The sequence below is a fragment of the Rhinolophus sinicus genome, linkage group LG05 (assembly GCF_036562045.2).
Source record: "Rhinolophus sinicus isolate RSC01 linkage group LG05, ASM3656204v1, whole genome shotgun sequence".
NCBI classification, from domain to species: Eukaryota; Metazoa; Chordata; class Mammalia; order Chiroptera; family Rhinolophidae; genus Rhinolophus; species Rhinolophus sinicus.
In genome coordinates this window covers 822,355-848,248 of record NC_133755.1, presented here as the reverse complement: position 1 = coordinate 848,248, position 25,894 = coordinate 822,355, and the positions used below count along the sequence as shown (strand labels likewise).

General features: G+C 49.5%; 1 protein-coding gene across 28 annotated transcripts in view; it reads left to right on the top strand.

Annotated features, from left to right (window-relative positions):
• Window positions 1–25,894, top strand: part of MYT1L (myelin transcription factor 1 like) — a 363,194-nt gene that overhangs the window by 207,822 nt on the left and 129,478 nt on the right. For all 28 annotated transcript variants that reach the window (XM_074331624.1, XM_074331629.1, XM_019752014.2 and 25 more), the window contains one exon: window positions 22,858–23,016. The gene's annotated coding sequence lies outside the window, so the exon portion shown is untranslated. The remainder of the gene's footprint in view (window positions 1–22,857; window positions 23,017–25,894) is intronic.

The following is a 25,894-nucleotide window of genomic DNA, read 5'->3' as shown; positions in this document are numbered from 1 at the left end:
GCCCTCACTGGGATGCCTGCATCCGCTCCTGGCTCTGCTGTGTGACTTCACCATTCACGCTCAGCAGAACCTACTTCACCACCCCACAGTAACCTCCCACAGGCTGATTTCTGCCTCTCCAAAGGGGACATGGGCTGGTTCCCTCAGAACCCACCCCTGTTGGCCTTGAGGGTTGGGCCGTATTCAGGAGCGCTCCCCCAGGGAGAAGTGAGGGCAGGTGTGGGGGGGAGGGGGCAGTGCGCAGCACACCCAGAGCAGCGGGACAGCGCGGGACATCAGTGGGGACAGAGCTGTGCTCTGCGCCTCCCAACCTCAGGCACAGGCAGACGCCACTGGAGCAGTGGCCCAGCGTGGCTCTGACACTGGGAGAGAAGCTGAGCTCCGGCCCCAGCCCCAGGCGGCTGGTGAGGCCCGAGAGGCGGCTTTCTCACTCAGAAGGGATCTCTGAATGGTGCTGAGAAATCCATGCTCAGGTCCCTCAGGGCAGGCTCACCTCCCGGCTCTCAACCCCTCCCCTTCCATCTGCCTCCTGGTCCGCAGGTCTGTGCCGTCCTCTCTGCATCCCTGGCCATCTCCTCCAGCGTGGGCAAGGGTGTGTCCACGATGGCCACCGGGAGCCACCAGAGCCCTGCTCAGACCTTCAGGAGAAAGGGGGACAGACGTCATCTGACTGGCAGGGACAGGGGAGCCTCACAAACGCTCGTTCAGTTGACAGAGGGCATGCACAGTGGGAACAGTGATGCAGCCTGAAATCTAATACTAAACGCATAACACAGAGTGAGGCTCATCGTGGGCCCAGCAAATGTTTGCCGAGACCAATGACTGGTCCATGAGGACAAGGGACTTGGTGTCCGCGGCCAGAAGACTAGGTTTTCTTTTCGCGCTGAAGCTCTGCCCGGCTTTATCCTAACCAGGCGTGGAATTGATTGGTTTAGATTTTTGTTTTGCTTCATGTAAGTTGTTCTGAATATTGGGCTTGAATATAATTACCATAGTCACACTACCTTCTTAAAAAATTCATCCAGCATGCAGGTTTGGGAGCTGGGATGACCTAAGTGTTATATGCAAATCTATGCAAATGTATGCTAATGCCCACAAGTGAGTGTGGCTGCTGTCTCAGCCTCACAGGTTGGCCCACCAGGGAGCCTGCACACTGCCACACACGCACGCTCAGGGCGACTGGAGCATATTGATTTCCCTGTTGAAAACAAACGCTAGCTTTGCTCAAAATATCTCAAAATTCCCCAAGACTGTTCCAGGTGTTGAGAAATATCACACTGGTGATCTTCCAAGCTATCTACGTGTCTCCGACATAGAAATCCGTCTAGACGCTGCCTACATGTGCTGGTTTTTAAGTTGATTTCAACTCAGTTAATAGAACTGGGTATTTTTCTGTGTGAACCTTGGGCTGGCTGGTAAATGAGACACGGGCCTCACGTTCCAGAAGCCTGCAGCTGGTTTCATGAGCAGAGCTGGCGGTAGAATTTGGGTCCCAGGCAGGGAGCTTCACGCATGAGTCTGTCCGGGTGAGGAAGCCACCCCAGGAGGCCAAGCAGAAGTGACTGTGCTCAGCTGTGCCCTGCTGAGCCCAGGCCTTCCAGAAGCACAAAAGCTGGTTTGGGAGTCAGGGAAGCCAAGCCGCCAGGACCCCGCAGGCCTCACCCACTTCTCCCAGCGTCTGAGCTGCCATCCATCTTCCATGGTGGGTTTCTGGGTAGGATTTGAAAACCAAGAAATTCTGCAGGGAAAAGACCCATAGTGCACAGGATGGTTTAGACTCTAGAGGAGGCTGTAGAGACGGCCCCCGCCAGAGCTGATGGGGTGGCCCGCACCCAGGTGGCTCCCGTGGGAACAGGAGAGGCCTGGGGAGGGTGTGAGCGCCGTTCAGAGCTAAGACTGCAAACTGGCAACTGATGGAAACAGGGAGGAGTCGGTGTGACTTTCTGTTCAAGGAAAGGTGGCTGCTGGTGGTGACAGGAGTGGGAGTCAGCATTGCCGGACGGGTGGGGAACGCGGCCGGTGCTGGAAACCCGGAGACGATTTCATGAAAAATCAGGCTTAGAGGTAAAGCTTTGTGAGTTGTTTAATTAGAGGTAAACGTTAAATTCATGTCGTGAATGAAAGTAAAGACTCAGGAGCAGAATTCTGGGCATAGAAGGAGCAGCGTGACCCTGGAGGTGAAGTACGTCAGCCACCGAGGGCCTGAGGGCTGGCGCGCTGCAGTGAGAAGCTGGCGGTCGCTGGATTGGTGGCCTTCGGCGCCTTGGGGGGAAAACAGTTTTAGTAAGAGCAGTGGCAGAAGGTAGATACAATATGCTAATTTTTGGATTATAGTCAAAATAAAAAAAATTCAGAATCATGTAACTTGGCATTTGTTTAGAGGGAAGTATTTTGAAATCCACGCGAAATTTCTTCTCAGAAGAGAGTCCAAGTTTTCCAGATACAAGGAAAGCAAGCTGGCAAGAAGAATTCTGCCCTGAATTTTTGTGTTAATTGAGGGACTTTAAAATTAGGCAGTCTCAAAGGGACCGAACACAGCAAATCGTGTTCAGCCTCATCACTACTTTGTATTTCTCTTCAAAGGAAGATCTCACCTCAGGAAATGCATTCCGTGTTGACTTTAAAGTTGTGGTTGAAGGCATGCATTTCCATGAGACTGGACGCTTGTGTGTATCAGAGTCAGATCGTCTGAGACTGGAGCTGTCAGAAGGGAGCTCCTCAGTCCAGAGGGAGACTCGCTGGGCGGCCCTGTCTGGGCCCTACCCGTCCAGCTGCTTGTCCTCTGTGCTGTTTGGACAAACCAGCAAAGCATTGTGTGGTCCAGGTGGGGGCCACTCTCTGCTGGGTCTCCACCAGGTTAGGGAGGCATGAAGTGGCGGCGGTGCCCCATCTTCCCAGCGCTCTCAGCCAGGCACTGCATTTCCCTCGCCCACCCTGAGGGCCCTGTGCGATCCCAGAGCCTTTGTGGAGAGGGTAGAAACCATTGCCGGAGCTGGTGAACAGGAAGGGCTGTGCTGGCTGCAGGGGTGGAGTGTAGCCGGGCCCTGGCCACAGACAGGCCTCCTGGGTGGCCAGTCGTCAGCAGCGTCCCAGCAGCCACTGCGGAAACGCTTCCCCTTTTTTAATGGTACTTTCGTGCACAGCCAAGGTGAGCAGTGTCCAGCCTCCTGAGGTACCCTTCTCTCTAAGGAAGGCAGCTGGTGTCCAGGGCCCTGGGGCCCGGGCCGTAGGAACTCCTCGGGCCGTAGGAGCTCCCCGGGCCATAGGAACTCCCCGGGCCATAGGAACTCCCCGGGCCGTACCCCTCAGGCCATAGGAACTCCCCGGGCCGTAGGAACACCTCGGACCGTAGGAACCCCTCGGGCCTCCTGCCTCGGCCTGGCTGCCTGCACACCCCTGCAGGTGCCGCCCTTCTCGCAGCCATGTGCCCTGCAGCCCCTCCTTCCAGCGAGACTTAAACCGCCTGGCTCACCTTTGCTCTCTCTGGCCTATGACATGGCCATCATTCTGATACCCAGGGACTCCTTACAGAGGTCAAAACACCTCAATACTGGTGACTTATCTGAATTTTGGATTTCAGATACAGCAGCCCTAATTCTCCAGCAGGTCACGGGGAAGGCTCAGACTGGAGCGCAAGGAAGTGTGGGAAAGAAAACTAAACACTCCCGATTCCTGCATCACATCCTAACTTTCCAAAGACACAACTGGACACTTAGTAGGGTCCCATCAAAAGGGACTAGGCAGTTTGGAATTTGCCTCAAATGCCCCTCAGGCTGCGAAGCTGAACCAGAGGGACAGGCCTCGAGCTCTGCTGTGCTTATGACCTTGACCTTCAGCTCCATCCCCATGAAAAGCCCCAGAAAGAGGATGTTGTCAGTGGCTCTGGAATCAGAGCCAGGGATGAGTGAGGAGGACCACAGGTGGCGGCCAGAACCTCGGTCACCAGAGCCCCTGTGGGAACACTTCAGCCCACAGACTGGCTGTGGGCAGGGCCTGTGCGGGGAGCTGGGAGACCGGGGCCCAGAAGGCTCCTCTCTGTTTCAGGCCCCGCTCCGGCTTCTGGTGCTTCGCCGGCCAGTGCTCAGGGCCTCAGCCTCTGGAAGCATCACCCCGACCTCTGAGTAATGGTCACGGGCGTTCTCTTCGCCATGTATCAGTGTCCACGTTGCCCCTTTTGGTAAGCACCCCTGCAGTGTTGGACCAGGGCCTGCTCTCTTCTGTACGACCTCATCTTATCTGCAATGACCCTATTCCCAGATAAGGCCGCATCCTGAGGTCCTGGGGTTGGACTTCAGCGTGAGTTTACTAGACACAACCCCACCCGCAACGTTGGGGTCTAGTGCAGCACAGCGTTTGCAGAAAGGCTGGGGCCCTCCTTTGCTGGTGCAGCAGGCTCAGCCAGCGGTGGCCGTGGAGAAAATTCTCCGGTCCTACGTCATGTCAGTGGACCCTGAACATGAATGACGTTGGGTATGCTGACTGACCCCTGGGTACTTGTCAATTCTCAGCGATAGTGGTACTTGAAGATAAAATGTCTCTGTCACTGTTGGTCACACACGGGCGGATGATCCATCTTCTGTCACATTTGACCAATTTGACCATGTCAGCTGGCAGGCGGAAAAACGATTATTTGGGGATGGATAAATAAGGGTGACGGTGACCTCATGCATCAAGGTTGTGTGTCATTCTGGCCCCAGACAAGGTCTAAGGGATGTGTGCTGGCGTTTCCACGGCGCAGGGAGGCCTGTGTAACCAGGATTCTGCGGCTCTCCCATCCACAAGCAACGCACTGTGCCAAGGGGCAAGTGAAATGCGACCAACGTTTGGAACCCAGTTTGTGCCTCGCAGACTGAGAACATTCTGGAACGATGACTTACTTTACTGACCCTTCTGCTGCACAAAGGTAGACTCCTGGTCCTGGCAGGACCTCGTATACATTCACTTTAATAAGTGCAGATATGAGCCTGTCCCCTGTCCCTCCAAGTGTCTAAACATCACAGGGGCCCCAGTCTGCCCTTGCTTCCCACCCTCAGATTTCCACATGGACCATACCAGACCAGGCACCAGGGGCCCGGTTAGATGTTAACTAGGTCACTTCCCCACTTAGAACCCCTTCTGCCACACTCAGAATAGAACCATGACCCTGCTCTGGGGTATGCGACACTGTGACCATGGCCCCCTGCCTTTTGTCCCTTTACATAAATCTCTTTCTCTCCTTGGGCCAGCGCACTTGTGGCTTCCTCAGTCTGAAGGTTCTTTGCTGCTTCTCACTCAGTCATCTGTCTTCCTTCTGGTCATGGCCAACCCAAACACCCTCATTAGAAGAGCCACGTTCCTGAGCATCTAAAGGAGCCCGCCCTGGGCTGCCCGAGTCCCACTAACCAGTCCCCCGCAGGTGTCCGCCCTTCCTCCCTGCGTGTCCATCGCCACTTAGACTGTTTGTGCTGGTCCCAGTGAGTGCAACCCGAGGCAGGGGTGCTCGCTGCAAGGGCGGTAGAGCGGCCCTGCAACTAGGGTTTGGTCCCCTCAGACACCGGTCAACAGACATGAGCTGCTTGCGATGCGGGGTAAGATCCCGAGTAAGTCTTTCCCCTCGAGCAGGGAAGGCGCTCTCAGCTGCTGCGTCAACAAAAAGGCTGATGAGCACAGGTCAAGTCTGGGCATGAGAAGAGCTTGTGAACCCAGTGGAAGACCAGTGACAAACTGGGAGAAGCGTTTCTGCACGTATAATACGGAAAGAATCAATTTCCAGGAAAAATGTAAACACTGCGATGTAAAAGGCAAGGCCGCATGAGCTAAATCATAGAAGAGGGAAGAGAAATAGTAACGAGGGCGAGCGGGAGGTCAGACTCAGGCGGCCTGTGCAGCAAACAAGAGGTGCCGTAACGACGTCCGCTTTGATCAGGCGCGGACGGGTGGGGTGTCCGGAGAGCGCGCTCACCCCGCCGCACTGATGGTGAGTTGTCAGGCCACTGGAGGGCAACGCTTGGGGTCTGTTAAAATTTTGACTGTTGAGAAATGTAAGTACATGTAGGTGAAGAGGAGACACAAACAAGAATGTTTACTCAGGCGTTACTTGTTTAGTAAAAAACAGGAAGCAACCTGAATTTCTGTCAAGACATTTGAGTTTCATACATTGTGTGCAGCATATTACAGAGCATAAACCACCAATTGTGGAATCGAAAGAGTAGCGTCTTACACTCACCTGGCGGTGTTTCCAGTCTAACTGAAACATAGTCTATAGAAGACGGTGTAAAATATAGTAGCATTTCTGTTTTAAAAGGAGATAATTCTATGTTCTCACACGTGGCTGGGCTGATGGCACTCAGGTCGGTTGTGAGTGTGCTTGTGTGTGCTCGTGTTGAGATGAGCACGAATATTTCCTCAGATCCAAAGCTGCTGACAGCACGTGTGTCCCTGCCAGGGGCTGGGTGGGAGGTCCCGCCAACAGGAACAAGAATGTCAGCTGAGCTCTTTGTGCTGAGAATGTGTCCGCGTGCCATTTCAGAGCAGACCCCTGGGTGGGAAATCTGTCCTTGAGTGTCAGTGACCTGGGCCTGTTAGTTGACCTTGCCTAAGTCCCCAAATTAATTTCTTTGTGTGAGAATGGAGGCAATAAAGCTTCCCTCACGGGGAGCTCAGCACCAAATACCAGATTAAAGGAAGTGGGTATTGTAGCCCCAGTCAGAACCCACCCTCGCCGCCTGTCCGACCAACAACTGAGCTGCTCGTCACAGCACTGGTTACGCCCTGTGCTAGGATCCACGTATTCAGGACGTGCTGGGAGTGAGTGGTGCCTTCTCTGAGGCGCGGGCTCCCGTGGGCACACAGGGTGCAGATGGCCGTGAGGGGCCACACTCAGACCTCTGCTGACGGGGGCCCATCCAGCGGCCGTGATGCCATCCAGGGTCTGTGAGGATTTCATGCTCCGGCCTCATTCCTACGTCTTGAGGGTTCGAAGGACAAACAGTAGTTAACTTTGCATTGTTTTACAACGTGTGCGTTGTAGGAAAAGTGTCAGGAAGAAGAGTGTGTCTGACCCACCGGCTCAAGCTTTTCCTGGACTTAAGTTAAAGCCGCTGCACGACCCAGCAGCGACCTTCTGCCCAGAGGCCCCCCGTTGAGTGTGACTTTCCCGTCCCTGGTGACTGGTGACCAGGACTAGCGGGGGTCTAATTTCTGTCTCCTGCCAAAGTAAAGTCCTCCCTCGTGAGGAAAGTGAATAGAACAAGACAAAACTCTCCCAAGACCGTCATTAAACTGTCGTTACCAGACAGACAGCCGAGTTAACGGTGTCTCCTCTTGTACTGAGAGCTGCGTCTTAGTCAGGAGGTGCTTAGTGCTTGGGGGCCAGTGTCGTCACCACTGGTAGGTCAGGTGCTGTGCAACCGGAGAGACACTGAGAAGCTGAAAGGTGCATGTGCCGTCCTCTCCACAGCTCAGTATTGTCAGCACTTCTTTTTATGTCCTGCCCGTATTTATTCGTGTCCATTGTACATTTGGGTTATAAGCATATTATACTTACAGTTTTGCCACCTAATACAGTAGCACCTCGGTTTTCCAACGTCTCCCTTGACGAACATTTCGGTTTACGAACGCTGTAACTCCGGAAGTAAAGGCTTCGGTTTTCGAACGCTCCTCGGAAGTCGAACATGTCACGCGGCTTCTGCTAAGTGTGAGATCCTGAGGCCTCGCTGTCGGCTGTTTTCGAACGTTTCAGAACTCGAATGGTCTTTCGGAACGGATTATGTTCAAAAACTGAGATACCACTGTAATTTGTTTCAAAATTACATCCTAGTCACTTAAAACATTCCTGCAAAGTCCTCAGAATTACTTGTGTTTCCGGGGGAAGAGGCCTGCATTGACTGGGCACTGGTTCTGTGCTGAGTGTCTGATGTGTTGCTCATTTAATCCCCCAGCAACCTACAGGCAGGAATTACTGTCCCCACATTATAAAGGGAACCTGGGAGCAGGTGGGTCTGCAGACCAAGGAAATGGCTGGCGGCTCGTCAAGCCAGAACTCAAGTCCACTGGGCAAAAATCAGTGGTCTTCGCATTTATACTGGGCAGTGGACATGTTTTAAATTACGCAGCCTTCCTGCATTGTTGGGTATTTCGGTTGTTTTCACACAACAAACACAGGCGTCCACACTCTCCTGGGTAACTTGCCAGGCCGAGAGGTGGGGAGTGAGTGAAAGAAAGAGGACTGTCTGTGTCAGGTGTGCTCAGGGAGCCCATGGCCCCACCGGTGCGAGGGCGGCCAGAGCCAGTTCTCCCACAGGTGATCCGGCTGGGTCCCGGGCGCCTGGGATAAACCCGCAGCCCACGCCGTCGTCATGACACCCCCGCAGCAGGAAGCTCCAGGTGCCCAGCCTCTGGTCTGGCTGCTTGAAGGGGAAGGTGGTACAGCTGTTGGGGGGCCTTGGGCTCAGTGATTAGCGAGGCTTTGATGTCACCTCCTTTAAATGGCCAGTTAAGCAGGTAGACTGGAGGCTTTTTCATCACCGTCTGTGTACTGAAATCCATACCAAGAAGATTAGGGTCTGCAATGCTGAGATTGACAAGACGGGGGTCAGACCGTCCCACTGTTCTCCTGTGTCCGTGCCCTATTCCTGTCGCGTGTCTGTGTCAGTGTGTCCTAGGGCGCTGCGCTGCTTTCCTTAGCCAGCTTCTCCCTCTTGGTTTGGAATACGGTGTTTTTCTTTTCTTGCCTTTTACACTCTGCCCTCGCTGTGGTTTCCTGGAAGCTGCCTCACCCCCAGGCAGCTGCAGAGAAGGCCACGCTGGACAAGGCACTGGTTGCCTGTCCTCCCCGGCATCCTGTATCACCGTGGAATTGCCCCGTGTGGCGCCACTTAGGAAAGAAGACAGTCCTGGGGGCTCTGTGAGTGCTCCAGAGTGAGAGTACTGCGTCCTCGTCCTGCATCCCCATCGGGCCCTGTGCTGGGCCTTGGGAGGCCCGAGGGGGGATTTCTGTGCCACATGCTCAGGCGGGCTTCCTGGCCACGCCCTGCCCCCTTCTGAATTTCTCAGCAGCGCCTCTCCTGGCTGACAGAGCACGCGCTGTATTGGTCTGTCTTCCTACCGTGACTGTGGGTCCCCTGAGAGCTGTCACTCTGTGTGCTTCCGTCCCTGCTGTGTCCTTGCTCCCAACACGACGCACAACAAACACAGGCGTCCACACCTGACGCTGGATGGAGCGAGACTGTCTGTCCTCGCCAGGCCTCCACTGGACCAGAATGAGCGTCCGCGTCTCCTTCCAAGGGACACAGTGCCTGTCCTCCCCAGCGACGCACCCTGCTCTCCCTTGTTTGCTGGCGTCTGACTCTGGTGACCCTCGTCAGGCTGCTTGCTGCGTCTCACCTTGTCTGCGTCACAGACTAAGATGGCACCTCACAGGGCCGTTGGAAGGAATGAACATGTGACAGGGGAGGAAGACCTGCCCAGGGCCGGTGCGAGCAGATGCCGCACTGTTTAGCGACAAGGCCCTTCCTACCCTCCGCTTCCTGTGCTCCATCCTCCTCAGAAACCGTGTGGCTTCCCTCTCTGTGGAATAACGTTGAAGCCACAAGCCTCTGAGTGTGCAGAGGGCAAGGTGGCCATGCGACGCTCTGAGCGCTCGCTGCTGGCCTGGCTGCTCCCAGTCAGTGTTCCAGGCCGGTGCCCAGGGAGGCCCTGCCGCGATCCATCTTGCAGCAGAGAGGGAGCGGGCACAGAGATGGACGGACTCCCCAGGTCGCCACCTGGCTGCTGGCGGGGTCACTCAGCTTTCCCCAGCCGGGGCTCCCCGATGTCTGAAACAGGGTGACAAAAGCCACCTCCACGTGGTCCTATTTCATCTTTTCTTACTGCCAAATACTATTCCATTGTGTATATATACCACAACTTCTTTATCCATTCATCTATCGAAGGACATTTTAGTTGTTTCCATGTCTTGGCCGCCATAAAGCTGCAGTGAACATTGAAGCACACGTGTCTTTTATGGATAAATGTTTTCAGATTTTTTGGGTAGATACCCAGGAGAGGGATTGCTGGGTCATACGGTAATTCTATTCGTAATTTTTTGAGGAACCTCCACACTGCCTTCCATAGCGGTGCACCAGTCTGCATTCCCACCAACAGTGTATGAGGGTTCCTTTTTCTCCACAGCCTCTCCAACACTTGTTACTATTTGTTTTGTTGATGATTGACATTCTGACTGGGGTGAGGTGATATCTCATTGTGGTTTTGATTTGCATTTCTCTGATGATTAGTGATGTTGAGCATTTTTTCATATGTCTATTTGCCATCTGTATGTCCTGTTTGGAGAAATGTCTCTTCAGGTCCATCTGCCCATTTTTCAGTTGGGTTGTTTGATTTTTTGTTGTTGAGTTTCATGAGTTCCTTGTATATTTTGGATATTAGCCCCTTATCAGAGGCACTGTTTGCAAAAATCTTCTCCCATTCAGTTGGTTGCCTCTTTATTTTGTCAATGGTTTCTTTTGCTGTGCAGAAGCTTTTAAGTTTGATACAGTCCCATTCATTTATTTTAGCTTTTACTTCCCTTGCCTTTGGAGTCAAATTCATAAAATGCTCTATGCAGTTTATTGTGTCAGGTCTTATGCTTAAGTCTTTGATCCATTTTGAATTAATTTTGGTACATGGTGACAGACAGCAGTACAGTTTCATTCTTTTGCATGTGACTTTCCAATTCTCCCAACACCATTTATTGAAGAGGCAGTCTTTTCTCCATTGTATGTTTTTTGCTTCTTTGTCAAAAATTATCTGTCCATATTTATGTGGTTTTATTTCTGGGTTCTCAGTTCTATTCCATTGGTCTATGTGTCTGTTTTTCTGCCAATACCATGCTGTTTTGATTATTGTAGCCCTGTAGTACAAGCCAAAGTCAGGGAGTGTGATACCTCCATTGTTGTTCTTTTTTCTTAAGATTGCTTTGGTTATTTGGGGTCTTTTGTGGTTCCAAACAAATCTGATGATTTTTTGTTCTATTGCCATTGGGATATTGATGGGGATTGCATTAAATCTGTATATTGCTTTGGGTAATATGGCCATTTTAACTATGTTGATTCTTCCAATCCATGAGCACAGAATGTCTTTCCATTTCTTTGTGTCTTCTTCAATTTCTTTTAAAATTGTCTTGTAGTTTTCAGCATATAGGTCTTTCACATCTTTGGTTAAGTTTATTCCTAGGTATTTTATTCTTTTTGCTGCAATTGCAAAAGGAATTGTTTTTTATTTCTTTTTCTGAGATTTCATTGTTAGTATATAGGAATGCAATGGACTTTTGTACGTTGATTTTGTAGCCGGCAACTTTACTGTATTCGTCGATTGTCTTTAATAGCTTTTTGGTGGAGTCTTTAGGGTTTTCTATATATAGCATCATGTCATCTGCAAAGAGTGACAATTTAACTTCTTCATTCCCAATTTGTGTGCCTTTTATTTCTTTCTCTTGCCTGATTGCTCTGGCAGGGACTTCCAACACTATGTTTAAAAGCAGAGGTGATAGGGGACAGCCCTGTCGTGTTCCTGAATATAGAGCAAAGGGCTTCAGTTTTTCACCATTAATTGAGATTAGTTGAGGGTTTGTCATATATGGCTTTTATTATGTGAAGGTATTTTCTTTCTATACCTATTTTATTAACTGTTTTAATCATAAATGGATGCTATATCTTGAAAAAAATGCTTTTTCTGCATCAATTGATATAATCTTATGATTTTTGTCCTTTATTTTGTTTATGTGATGTATCACATTGATGGATTTGTGGATGTTGAACCATCCTTCTGCCCCTGGGATGAACCCCACTTGGTCGTGATGAATAATCTTTTTAATGCATTGTTGCTTTCGATTTGCTAGAATTTTGTTTAGGATTTTTGCATCTGTATTTATCAGAGATATTGGTCTGCAGTTTTCTTTTTTTGTGTTGTCCTTACTAGGTTTTGGTATCAGGGTAATGTTGGCCTCATAAAATGAGTTAAGGGTACTGTCTCTTCTTCAATTTTTTGGAAGAGTTTGAGCAGGATTGGTATTAGATCCTCTTTGAAGGTTTGGTAGAATTCACTAGTGAAGCCATCTGGTCCCGGACTTTTGCTTTTGGGAAGGTTTTGGATGACTGATTCAATTTCGTTACTGGTGATCGGTCTGTTTAGATTTTCCAGTTCTTCATGGTTCAGCCTTGGAAGGCTATATGTTTCTAAGAACTTGTCCATTTCTTCTAGGTTATTGAATTTGGTGGCATATAGTCCTTCATAGTATTCTTGGATGATCCTTTGTATTTCTGTGGTGTCCGTGATAACTTCCCCTTTTTCATTTCTGATTTTGTTAATTAGTGTCTTCTCTCTTTTTATCTTAGTGAGCCTAGCCAAGGGTTTGTCAATTTTGTTAATCTTTTCAAAGAACCAGCTCTTTGTCACATTAATTTTTTCTATTGTCTTTTTGTTCTCTATTTCATTTAGTTCTGCTCTGATTTTTGTTATTTCCTTTCTTCTGCTGACCTTGGGTTTCACTTGTTCTTCTTTTTCTAGTTCTTTAAGGTGTAACATGAGGTTATTTATTTGGGAGTTTTCTTGTTTCTTGAGATAGGCCTGTAATGATATAAATTTCCCTCTTAAAACTGCTTTTGCTGCATCCCCAAAATTTTGGTAGGACGTATTTTCATTCTCATTTATTTCTATGTATCTTTTGATCTCTCCTCTAATATCTTGTTTGACCCTGTCGTTCTTTAAAAGTATGCGGTTTAATATCCATGTACTTGTGTTTTTTCCCGCTTTCTTTTTACAGTTGATATCCAATTTCAAAGCTTTGTGATCAGAGAATATGCTTGGTATGATTTCAGTCTTCTTAAATTTGCTGAGGCTGATTTTATGTCCCAATATATGGTCTATCCTTGAGAATGTTCCGTGTACACTAGAAAAGAATGTATAGTCTGATGTTTTAGGATGAAGTGCTCTATAAATGTCAATTATGTCCATTTCATCTAATGTGTCATTTAGGGCTGCTATTTCGTTATTTATTTTCTGTTTGGATGATCTATCCATAGCTGTCAATGATGTATTTAAGTCCCCTAGTATAATTGTGTTTTGGTCAATTTCTCCCTTTAGTTCTGTTAGTAGTTGCTTGGTATATTTCAGTGCTCCCTGATTGGGGGCATAAATATTGATGACTGTTATGTCTTCTTGTTGTATAGTCTCCTTTACCATTATGAAATGTCCATCTTTGTCTCTTGTTATCTTTTTCACCCTGAAGTCTGTTTCATCTGATATCATTATGGCTACACCTGATTTTCTCTGGGTACCATTTGCTTGGAGTGTCAATTTCCACCCTTTCACTTTGAGTCTATGCTTGTCCTTGTAGCTGAGATGTGTCTCTTGGAGACAGCATATGGTTGGGTTTAGTTTTTTTATCCAATCTGCTACTCTGTGCCTTTTTATTGGTGAGTTCAGTCCATTTACATTTAGGGTGATTATTGATATGTGAGGATTTCCTATCACTCTATCTTCAGTTTCCTGGTAAGATTGTGTCTCCATTGTTTCTTTGCCTTTCTGTTGTTGTCTGTTATTTCTGTGTGGTGGTAGTCTATGATGTTTGCTCTGTTTCTTCTTTTATTATGGTATATATTTCAATTCTGGATTTTTTTTTGAGTGGTTACCATTAAATGTATGTAAAAGAAAGTTTGATAATTACAGTATTCCATTTTCTTCAGCACACTTACTTTCTCCATTTCCATATTCCAGTTCAGGTCTTTACTCTCCCCCTTTTTATGTTTTGGTTGCCACAAATTATCCCTGTTGACAGTGGTCGAATAGCCCCCTTTAGTATTTCTTATAGTGCAGATTGTGTATTAGAAAATTCCCTCAGCATCTGCATGTCTGGAAAGATCTTTATTCCTCCTTCATATCTAAAGGATATCTTTGCTGGGTATATTATTCTTGGCTCTTAATTTCTCTCTTTCAATAGTTTGAATATTTGGTTCCACTCCCTCCTGGCTTGTAGAGTTTCTGCTGAAAAATCTGATGATAATCTAATGGGCTTTCCTTTGTAAGTTACCGTCTTCTTTTCCCTGGCTGCCTTGAGGATTCTTTCTTTGTCGTTGATTTTAGACAGCTTCAATACAATGTGCTTTGGAGAATGTCTGTTGGGATTGAGGTAATTAGGTGTTCTGTTTGCTTCTTGAATTCAAAGATCCAGTTCTTTCCACAAGTTTGGGAAGTTCTCGTCAGCTATTTGTTTGAATATACTCTCTGTTCCCTTCTCTCTTTCTTCTCCTTCTGGTATGCCCATTATTCTCATATTGCTCTTTATGATGGAGTCAGAAAGTTCTTGTAGAGTTCTTTCATTTCTTTTAAGTCTCAAGTCTCTTTCTTCTTCCATCCATGTCATTTCCAGGTTTCTATCTTTGATGTTACTGATTCTTTCCTCCATCTGGTCAGCTCTACTACCTAAGCTGGCTATTTCATTCTTAATTTCTTCTATTGAGTTCTCAATCTCCACAAATTCTATTTGGTTCTTTTTTAAAATTTCAATCTCTTTGGTAAAGTGTTCACGTTGTTCTTTGATTGTGTTTCTGAGTTCGATTAAACTGCCTTTCTGTGTTTTTTTGCATCTCGTTGAGTTTTTTCAGAACTGAATCTTGAATTCTCTGTCATTTAAATCACATATTTTCATATCTTTAAGTTCCTTTTCTAGAGACTTTTCACTTTCTTTCTGAGTTGTCTTGTTGCCTTGGTTATGCATAGCAATTGATGATTTATTTTTTCTCTTCCTAGACATCTACAGGAGTGGATTCTGCAACAGGTTGATAGGAAGAGGTCTTTCTTTTGTTTTCCAGTATGTGTTGGTAGAATGTTTTATTTTCTCTCCGACTGCAGCCCTTTCTCTCTCACACGGTAGTGCTATGTTTTCTCTGCACTATTCCAGCTTCTCACACAATGGGGGGATTCCCTGGAAGGCGGGCTTCTTCTCTGTTAACAGTTCACCTGGGTTATAGGGCATCGTGTCCCTGTAGGGATGCCGAGAGCTTTTGAAGTTCCAAAGCTCTTCCTGCGCCAGATTCAGAGCCCGAGTGTTTCAGCAGTTCTGTTTACTCCTGCAGGGATCTGCCCAGATAGGTGGGGACAGGGGCGGACTGAGAGGTGGCCCAGAGCAATGGCGGCGACCACCACCACAGCCAGTCCTGCTTCCACAGCTCCCTCCCCTTTGCCGGAACTAGTTGGGCTGCAAATCTGTGTCTGTGGGCCACAGTTCTCAAAATAGCAAATTTTCTGTTGTTTTGATCTGACACTGCTACTGTTCCGCTTCTAGCACCTGGCAGGTGGGGGTGGGGCGAGCTCTGGGAGGGTAGGGAGGGGGCGTCTAGTCTCAGTGCGTAAGGCTTCCATTCTCTGCTTGGCAGTGAGGGCTTAAACCACCGTTTTCAACCTTCCTCCCTCAGTCTTTTCTGCGAGGTCTCTGCCATGAGCGTTGGGTTCAGCCGTGTTATAATCTGCCCCCTCAGCCCTGTGGGCCATAAGCAGAGCCCTAGCAGTCCGAGTTCTTCCCTCTCCCACAGCTGTGGTGGTTCCGGGAAGCAGCGAGCTCGGAGCACTGAGCTAGTTCTGCGTCCTGTGCCCGCGCGGCTCCGTCTCTGCACTTCTCCCTTCCCTCCTTCCCCGCTCGCGTGATTCGCCCACCTTTAGGTGAATCCAGTAGTGGGCCTCTTCATCTTGTCTGTCTGCTATGCAGGGAGTCCTTTGTGGAGTTATAGTTATTAGATTTGTTGTAATTTCCAGGGGAGGCCCACCTCATGTCGCCATTTTGATGACATCTAGACGTCATGTTTTCAAGGCTCATTCATGTTGTAGTGAGCATTAGTGTGTCATTCCTGTTTATAACTGAGTAACGTGCTCTTGTGGAGAAACCTCACTGCACTTATCCGTTCATCTGTTTGTAACTGAGTAACGTGTTCTTGTGGAGAAGCTGTACTGCATTTGTCCTCATCTGCTGGTGGAAGTTGGAGCTGGTTCCACAGTTTGGACATCACCAGTTGTGCTGCTGTGAATGTGCTCGTACAAGGTGTTGTGTGCACTTGATCTCACTTCTTACCCAGGAGTGGGACTGCTTTTTTTCCTCATACTTTGGTGTTATAGCTGAGTTTCCTTCGCCAAATCCAAGGTCATAAAGATTTACTCATGTTACCGTCTAAGAATTTTATAATTTCACCTCTTTTACATTTGGGTCTTTGATCCAATGTGAGTTCATTTTTATATATGGTGTGAGGTAAGGATCCAAAGTCATTTTTTTTGCATGGCAGCTCGCAAGTCTATTTCAGTGGTCTCTGTGTCTATGTTTATGCTGCACTATACTACGAGTATGTCGATTACTGTTGCTTTGTAGTAAGATTTGAAATTGGCAAGTGTGAGTTCTTTGTTTCGTATGACATTAGCTGTGAGTATATCGTGTGAATCCCAAAGCTGACAAAGCTCCCACAGCAGAGCACAGGTCGGTCCCTGTTCTTTCTGTGCTGCACGTTTCTAGAACAGGCGCCGGAGCCGTTATTGGCAGTTCCAATGATGAAGAATCCGTTACTGGGGGGGGGGCAGCCATTACGTCATTGCACGGCTCCATCGTGCCTTGTCCAGAGGACTCCAGGATACACCAAGACCTGGCCCAGAGGAACGAATCTGTAGATGGCTGCACCTGCCAAGTGGCCCCATCAAGTGTGCCTGTCACCCCAAAGTGCCGCCCTGTGCAGCCTCAGACCTGGCCCCATGACCAGACCACATTTAACTGCACAGCTTCTCCACACCAGGCAGAACGCCCAGTCCAGAGCCAGCCAGCAGTCCTCCTGACGTGACTTCTTTGGTCTCCGTTAATAGCGAGTTCCGTTCTGAATGTTCTCACTCAGCCCCGAAGAGCTTGGTTTCCTGCTTCCTGCGCTTCTCAACTGTGGCACCGTCCATACAGAGAGACAGCTGTAGCAGTAGGAAAATGGGAGAATCCACTCAGGAATCCTGCCAGAATGCACACGACCTTGACACACTCTCCACTTCATTCTGCAAACACCCAAAATACAAAAGGAGAGTTTCTGTAGCACTTCAGACAGGCAAGTAAGCAGAGTGTTGCAGTACTGTGTGGTAAAGCACTTTCTATCTGAAATGTGGGCTGCAGAAGAGAAGACGTGGATGGAAGGAGCGCACAGATGGACGGTCAGTCTCATGATTGTAAGGGCACTAGGTGCCCTGTGAGCACAGAGGAGGCGCCTGGGCCCAGTGCCCTCAGCTTTCCCGCAGAGCACGACCGGGCACTGAGTCACAGTGCTCTGCAGAGGTGGTCATGCACACACAGGGGCGTGGGGAGGCGAAGGACACAGGCCATGCAGCCTGGTGTGGTGGGGCCATGGGGATTGCTTCAGGTGGGCTCAGCAGGTAGGCTGAGGCCCCGTCCTGCAGAGCTGGGGGCCTCACGGTAGAGCGCTGCTTTACCTTGAAGGTAGTGGAGAAACCCTCTGGAACTGTGAGCAGGAAGAAGGTTGCCTGGCATTCATTTTACAAAGTTGTACCTTAGAAAGTGGAAGAAAATGGATGAAACGGGAGCTGGGCATTCAGAGAAGGGGTGAGAAGGCCCAGACCATGGTTAGAGCTGTGGATACAGCAAAAGAAACAGAAAGGGGAGGGAAAATGCAACAGACCTTTGAGAGGGAGACTTGGCTGACCCCGAAACAACTGGCTGTGGGGCAGGGCGATGATGGAGATTTGTGGGCTGGCAGCGTGCCTAATGTCACTGTGCACAAACACGGGACAAGGAGAAGGTGTGGGTGGGTGTTCAGTGAGTGACCCTTCAGCCTCGTGGTCCATAATGGTTTGCGTGGGATATCTAAGTAGAAAGGTCCAAAAGGCGTCAGGAACAGTGCGAGCTCAGGCAAGACAGAGGCTGGCGGCACAGGTGGCAGTGCCCTACCATGCAGGTGGTGTTGTGACAGTGACTCGAGCCTGACCGGAAGACACGATGTGGCCCTCGGGCAGGGCAGCTTCACATGATGGAGCACTTGGAGGCTTTAGCTGGGCTGCCAGGGACGCCTGCTCGGTTCCCCGTCATTCCCAAGGCTGGAGCGATCACGTCCAAGCCCACTCCTAAAACACCTCTCTGCTGTGGCTGAGTGTGTCCAGTGATGAGTGTTCTGCAGTTGGGGTGATGTGTGGGGCCCCCGAGGACCTGAGCAGAGCTGAGTGTGCTCTGGGAGCCCTTCCACACACCCCATGGGCCCATGGGCAGCATGGCCCTGCAAGGTTACCCAGAGAATACACGCTGTATGTAAAATGTTGGCTCCTATTGCGGTTTCCATGTTGTCTGTAGTATTCATAACATGTACACTGGATCAAGGTGTTAAATATATTTTTCACAAAGGGTCACATTGAAAAATCTTGCAAGCCACCAGCCTAGTTCCACATAGAAAAGATGAGCCAGAGCCCCAGCAAGGACAGCTGAAGGCCATGGCACCTCCTTTTAGAAAAGGAGGTACACACCGAGCCTGGGACTCCTGCCTGACCCCGCCGTTTTCCCAGCCAACCCGTAGGGAACGTGTGGCCGTGCCCTAGAAAGGGGGCGCGTGGAGTCCCCTGTCCTTCACTGTTTCACTGCGGGCAACCTGGGCTTTGTTGCCCGACTCGCTGAGCGAAGACAGGACAATTATGTCACGTCTTTCCAGCTTCTGTTCGAATCTGCAAAACAGGGAAAGTAACACCCACTTGATGAGTTGTTGTGAAGACGAGGCCCTGGGAAGCCGCCTGGTGCCCAGACGCCTTCTTCCCCCACCTGCCTTCACTCATCTGTTTCATCATCGATCAAATGTTAAGCACTGCTTATCTTGTGTCACTGAGCTACGACTGACACAGTGGTGGGACGTGCTGTCTAACTGCTTGTGAAGACAAATGACCACCAAAATAAATGCAAATGTGTAACTGGGACAAAAACTCATTGAGGCATATACAATAGGATTCTTAAAACTTTAAAATGCAACTGAAGTTCTTAAAGATAAATATGAGAAAACCAGAAGATAGAGAAAAAAGAAAAACATAATGGAAAAAAATATGAAAGCTAATCAATGGAGGATAAATTTAGACAATCCAAGTTCATTTGCTAGAAATTTAAAAGAAACTATTAAAGAGGGAGACGTTATCAAAAAAGGGAGAAGCACATCCCCAGGGTCAGCGGGCTTCCGGCTGTGTGCGGGCTGGGTGCTGCGCAGCAAAAAGAGAGAGGGCTGTGCCTGCAGAAAGCCAGGAGCAGGAGAAGGTCCTGCGAGCTGTTCACAGGGGACACTGGGCTTCTGAGGTGCAGGGAGCCAGATTGGCCTCAGCTGCAGCGGAAGCCCTGCTGTCCTGCTCTCAGGAAGTGATTTGCGTGGAGAAGGCCACACGTGAGGGTAAAATGAAGACATTTCCCAACCTGCAAGTCCAAGGACGGAATCTTGCATTGTAGGTCTTCATTCTGAACAGACATCTAGGGCTGAGTGTCAGCAAGTCGAGCAGAAATCGGGTAGGAGCCTGTCTGGCATATAACAGTGCCCTGCCCCATCTCTGCCGGTGCTGAGGGTGAGGCAGGGAGCCCCGTGCCACCCGCTGTGGCCAGTGCGTGCTCAGTACCCCGCTCAGCCCCTCTTCTTTCAGGTTCTCCAGGGGGACCCTTGAGAATGTACATTTTTCAAAAGCAAATAAAAAGAAATAAAGTAGGTCTGAGACCTTGATTTCCTCAAATAAATTTCCCAGAGAGAATTTCTTCCACTGACTTTTAACGTCAAAAGATGAGCTGGAAGTCCGATAGGTTCTGAGTGCTGGCCGCCCTGGTGCTGCGGCCTCAGCCTGGTCCTGCGGCCTCAGCCTGGTCCTGCGGCCTCAGCCTGGTGCTGCGGCCTCAGCCTGGTGCTGCGGCCTCAGCCTGGTCCTGCTCCTGCTCCTGCCCTGGGGCGGGGCTGGGCGGCGGCCACTGGGCTTCCCGCAATGGCTGCCCAGCGCTCAGTGCCAGGAAATCTCGCTGATGGAGCAGTGTGAACACACTGCTTTCAGATACAGTAACATTGCTGTGTTTCCAACTCCTTCCTGTAAAAGGCATTGTCTCACATGGTTTCATGGTTACAACACACAAAACGCACAGGCGAATCTGCTGTGGTTTATGTGACAACTGTGCTAACCAGGAATTTCGAATCGAGCTGATTGGTGCTGAGGACCTGGCGCTGGGTGGGGCCCTAATCGACAGCTTGCTTGTCACCCATTAATATATGATTCAGCTACTTATTCTTAAACAGTGTGAGCTGTTTCTACATGTATTTCTCGATAATATTACTAGCATGCAGTTGAATATTAGCTGCTTGGGAAATGCTTCTTTTTATAACCATAGTTTTCTAAAAGAATTTATTTTAAAAAGACAGACATCTGCATATGTCCGTATTAAAACTGAACATGGTTTCAATGAATTACTTTGTTTTAATTTTTGTCTTAGTAGATTATGTTGTATTTTTCTCAATTATTAGTGGTGAGTTTTGTTTCATTTGGGGATTTTAGGGTAACTTTAATGATGGCCATGGAATTTCTACTTCACCCAAACATACTATGTTACGTTCTTTTTTCTTTCTATTGATTCATACTTTCTATTTTTCTTTATACTCAAACTAAATGATTTTTCCGCATATTTAAGTGGCAACTGTGTTGACTCCGACGCCCCTCTGTGCTCTCCCCGACTTCGTACAGCAGTGGCTCGGCCGTCCTCTCACACGGTCACTCAAGTCCCACTGCGGTAATGGGGCTGCATGAAGGAGAGGTGCCCGTGAGCAGCCGGCTGTCTGCATGGGGCTCCGCTGTTCCCAGCAGTTACAAGTGAGAAACCTGGGCTCCGAGACACTGGAGCACGTGACTGAGCTGGAGCCCTGCACTGATGAGGTGTAGGCTGCTCCCGCTGGTGAGCAGTGACGGCGGCCTAACGCTGTACGTGTTATCTGATTTAGACGCTGAAAAACTCTGGGAATGTAATGCTTAGAGAACACCGAGCTCAGGGCATGAGGTAGTAAGAGGTCATGCTTTGGTAACCCGTGTCTGTCTGATTGCCCGTTTTTTAACCATTAAACATGTCATTGGTTGGTTGAGTCACTTCCGTAACATAATCCGATTGATTAGAATTAGGATTAGAATTAGAATTAGGATTAGGATTAGGATTAGGATTAGGATTAGAATTAGGATTAGAATTAGAATTAGAATGCCTCCACACATGTTGTCTTTTCTTTCTTCCTCCTTCTGTCCTCCATTCCCTCCTTCCCTCTTTCCCTCCGCCTCTCCTTTTGTCTTTTTTTCTTTTGCCATCCAGTCAACAACCCATGATCACCAACCACTAGGTGTAGGCCCATGAGATAAAGGACAGTGGAATTGTCCCCGCCCCGCGCAGTGCACAGCCCAGAGCCTCCGGCCGGTGAGACAGACGAAGGTCGAGCTCGTAGTAACTGACGTTGAAGGGAAGTCAGTCAATCTGAAGGCGCAGGTGGGGAGAAGTGCATTTTCAATGGCGAAGTTGAAAAGAAGAAAGACAAATCTGGTCTAATTCCTTTCTCTGTCTGGGAATTTATGACTTTACATCCTCTGTGGTCTGCAGCCTCATGTTCTCGTCAAGACACACATGTTCAAACGCTTAGTTATTACCTGTGTGGATGAAATCGTGCCTTGGGAAAATTAAGGATACAAGGAAAGGCTTTACACCTCAGTACCTAACGGTCAGAAAATAGACAAGGATGCAGGTTTCCAGGGTCAGGAACGGGTCACTGAGTCTGAGGAAAATGGCCCGATGGCCCCTTGGCTTCTCATTTGTTGTCCGAATGAGGATTTACAAAGGGACTCCATGTAGCCGTCGTTGTGATGTCGGTTTTCCACCTTGCTGGTTGTCTGCAGTCACTGTCACCCTGCAAATGCCTGAGCGCGTGACCTCCTAGCACAGCCAGGCGCTGGCCTCACTTGCCTGTGGGGGCTCCCGTGAACCACAGGAGCAGGACGCACCAGTCCTTTTAGGGAATGAACACTTTGGACAGCATCCACGGCTGTTGTTGGGTGGGATGCACCCAGTGCCACCACCCAGAGGTTCGTTCAGGGCCACCAGGGCTCGCTCGCGCTCCTCACCCTGTGTCCCAGTCCTCCAGGTTCTTCAAGGCCGTGTGTTTGAACGGGATCTCTGGCATTGGGAGGGGTCCTAGATTTGCAGATGAGAAAGCTGGGTGTCACTATGGCTCTCCCTCTGACTAGCTGAGGCGCTTTGAGCAAATGTGTTAACCACTCGTCGTCAATTTCTTCATTCATAAAATTAGCAGAAAGATGGTTAGATGACATAATGGATCAGAAGGTAATGTTCTGTAAACCTTGTAGCTGTTCCAACGTTACAGAGACCAGCCTAGTGCTACAGCCCCAGGAGACCCTGAGAAATGGCACACCAGGAGGGATGGCGTGTACATCCTGAGTTGGAGTTAGCCTGCCATGCTGCCCTGTCGGCTGATTCTGCCCCAGCTCTTGGAAGGACTGTCTGTGTAAGGAAGCCTGGCGGGCTACTGGCCCTCAGAACCAGGAATTCTAGAATATTCTGCATCTCACAGACTGCACGGCTGACTTGGCTGGCAGCAACAAGACTTCCCAGACAGGGCCACCTGAGCATGTCTGAGGCAACCTTCAGATCCAGTAGGGCAGGCCCCATGTCTAGGAGGACAATTCTCAGGGGAACTGCCATCCATGGGTAGGAAAGAGGATGAAGAGCCATGCCGACCGTGGCAAGGGGAGTGCACTCTAGGTTTCTGCCTGATGTCAGTTCTGCTGAACCTAAAGCATTTGGCACCTTACATTCTTGTTCATGTTTTGCAGATGGAAAAATCGAGGCACAGAGAAATTAAGTGACTTCGCCACAGTCACAAACTGGGGAGGACCAGGATTACAGCTTCGCGAGAACCCGTGACTCCGGGCCTGCGTCCTGCCCACAGAGCCACGCTGCCTCCTTTCCTGGGACAGAAGACTTCCAGCAAGGTGACACATGGTCTCCGTTCAGGGGCTGTGGGCTCCCTGCATGAGTGTCAGGGACTGACCAGCACTCGCTTGTCCTGACGTGGGTTAGACGTCTGGTCTAGACCCTAACTGTCAGCCTTGTGCGTCCTTGTGGGATTGTAACCGGAGGCCACATGAGTCTGGGGCTCGTGCTGCCTGCTCCGCTCAGCCAATAGGCCGACACAGGAGCTGGGTCATAGAATAAGCGTTTATTATCAGAGCACCGGTGGTCTGAGAGGGCAGCGGGTTAACACCTCCACAGACTGTCTTCCATTCTCAGACCGGCTGCGGGTATTGAAGGGAAAACCAGGGCACTCTCCCAGAGACCGCATGACATCCCGGAGGTCTGTTCTCCTTCCATGATGTCCCCCTCTGTCATCGCATCTCTTGTGGCGCTAGTGCTCTGGGAATGGTGGGGTAGTAACCTGGGAAAATGCTAACCGATAGTTTGTAATTAGCAAGTGTCTACAAGGTGATCTTCTAAGATGACGAGTGGGAACCGGGACGGGGCATCCTGGAGACATTCGGGGTCAGGGGGCCCAGCTGGGCCCTGCTTCAGAATCACAGCTGCCATCTTCCCTTTAGCCCCCCCACCATCTTCGCTTCCTGTCAACCCGCAAGTGTCTCTACTGTATCCTCTTCCAGGCCCTTCCTCCACCCTGCCTCCTCCTCATGCGATCAGCTCTCCCTCTGATGGACAGACAGACCCTGTCCTGGGACAGTGAGAACGCAGCTTTCGTTAGGCCCCGCAAGCTCTTACCTTGTCTTGTCCTTTTGGGGCCCATCCGGGGCAGCCCTGTCCATTGCCCATCCACTACGGAGTCTGGCTGGGTCCTACCTTCCTCCTGAATTTCTCTCTCAATTTGCCCGTTGACCTCAGGAGCCCAAATCCAGACAGTGTCGGGTGGAAGGGGTTTTTAGCATCACAGCCCCACATCCCACCATCCAAGGGATGAACTTCCACACATGGGCGCAGCTAGACTGTTCCACCTCTGCTGACCACCTCCTGGTGAGGCTCCATCAAAACCCTATGGTCCCAACCTTATGTTCCTTCCTTTCCCTACAGCCCTTCTGGAACTTTCTCCCCTCTTGCCTCTATCATGTGCTGTTTCTTCAGGTTCTCTTTCTGTCATTGCCTCACTCTTCCTCTGTGGACGTGTTTTATTCTGGCTCACGCCTCTGAAAGCTCCTTGCAGTGAGGTTGTGTCTCATTTGGTGGAGTCCCTCTCCCCTGGAGAAGGACATGCCAACATGCAAACAGGTGTCCAACCGTGACAGCAGCAACGAGCCATGAAGGCATTGGCCTGCAAGGGTAACGTCACTCCTTCCACGGGCACAGTTCTTGCGTTTAGCAAGTTCTTCTAGACCCACTGTGCGCGCCCACCTCCATCTGGCCCCGCGGAAGCGTGTGGGAGCGTTCTTCTTCTTGTGTCTGCGTGGACAAGCGGGTCATGGGAGAGACAGTGAGGAGTCACGCTCCACCCACAGATGCCACGCCCGCCCTTCTCTCCGACACCCACACGTGCTGCGCGGTTAACAGTCTGAAACATCTGAATGTCTGAAGATTTTCTGTGGAAGAGTGTATTTTGTCTCCTGTGAACACAAACATAGTTCACAGGTTCCACGTTCGGTCACTTGTAGACATAAGTTCTGGAATTTTTCTGTTCTTTATCCTTTTAGTATTGTCCGCCCCTTAAAAAATAAGTAAAACATTTTTTAAAAACTGAATTTTAAAAACCTTAGAAAATGGACAACCACAAGGATAATTTAAATATCCGTATAAATGAACAGTTCAATTAATATTTTTCTCTGTCAGAACATATTTGAATCTTTGAATTTTATTTTCCATGCCTTTACCAAAAGTTGACTTAGGGAGAAGTTTGGTGGAAAAGGCTGAGTGTAGGCAGCCGGTCTCAGCTGCAAGCTCATAGATCTGCCTGCGCCTGCGTGTGGAGAGTATTACTACTTATTGGGGGCAGTTCTCACGTCACATCTGTGTTTTTATAACTGTCATAAACAGATATGTCATCCCCTCTTCTTGTTCACCTCCACCTGGGGGGCAGGTGTCGCTGAGGCAGCTGCCCGTCAGAGAAGGACGTCCTTGCTGTGGGCTGGCTGATGAGCACGCAGCCCCTGGGTGTAGGACAGACCACAGACGGCGACCGGACAGCCAGCCGGGGGGGGGGGGGGGGATGCGTCTGCTGAGGTCGGGAGGACTGAGCCCGGCGAGGGCCCAGGAGGAACTGGGCCCACTGGTCAGGGCCCTCAGGACACTGGCCATGAGGCTCGGTGAGGGGCTCATAGCCAGGCCGGAGCGCATGGAACTCTTTCCAAATGCCTGCTTGGATGACCTACAGTTTTTACTCATATTAGGTTGGTGCGAAAGTAATTGCAGTTTAAAAGGTTAAAAACAATTGCCAAAGCTGCAATTACTTTTGCACCAACCTAATATATGGCGGTGGGGGGGGGGATAATACCAAAGTTAAAAAAAAAAGGCTGGGAGAAAACTCTTGCAGCAAATACGATAGGCAAAGGGCTTGCTGCCATAATATACAAGGGCTGTATCACACAGCATGGGAAATACAAGAGGCCAAATAGGAAAAGTGCCGTAGCTGTCGTGGCCAGGCGGAAAGCAGGGGACGCAGTAACGAGCTGTGTTCGTTCCCTCGGCAAAAGTAAAAGATTTGTGAGATCATGGAGACTGGCACTTAGAAAAATGGGCATAACCATCCAGTACTAAAAAGTACATGTATTTTTACACTTTCTAACAGTACTGACAATATCATTTTAGAAAACATAGAAATATACACAAAGATGTGTGTGATATTTATTATACCTTTTTACAGTGGAATAAAGCAAC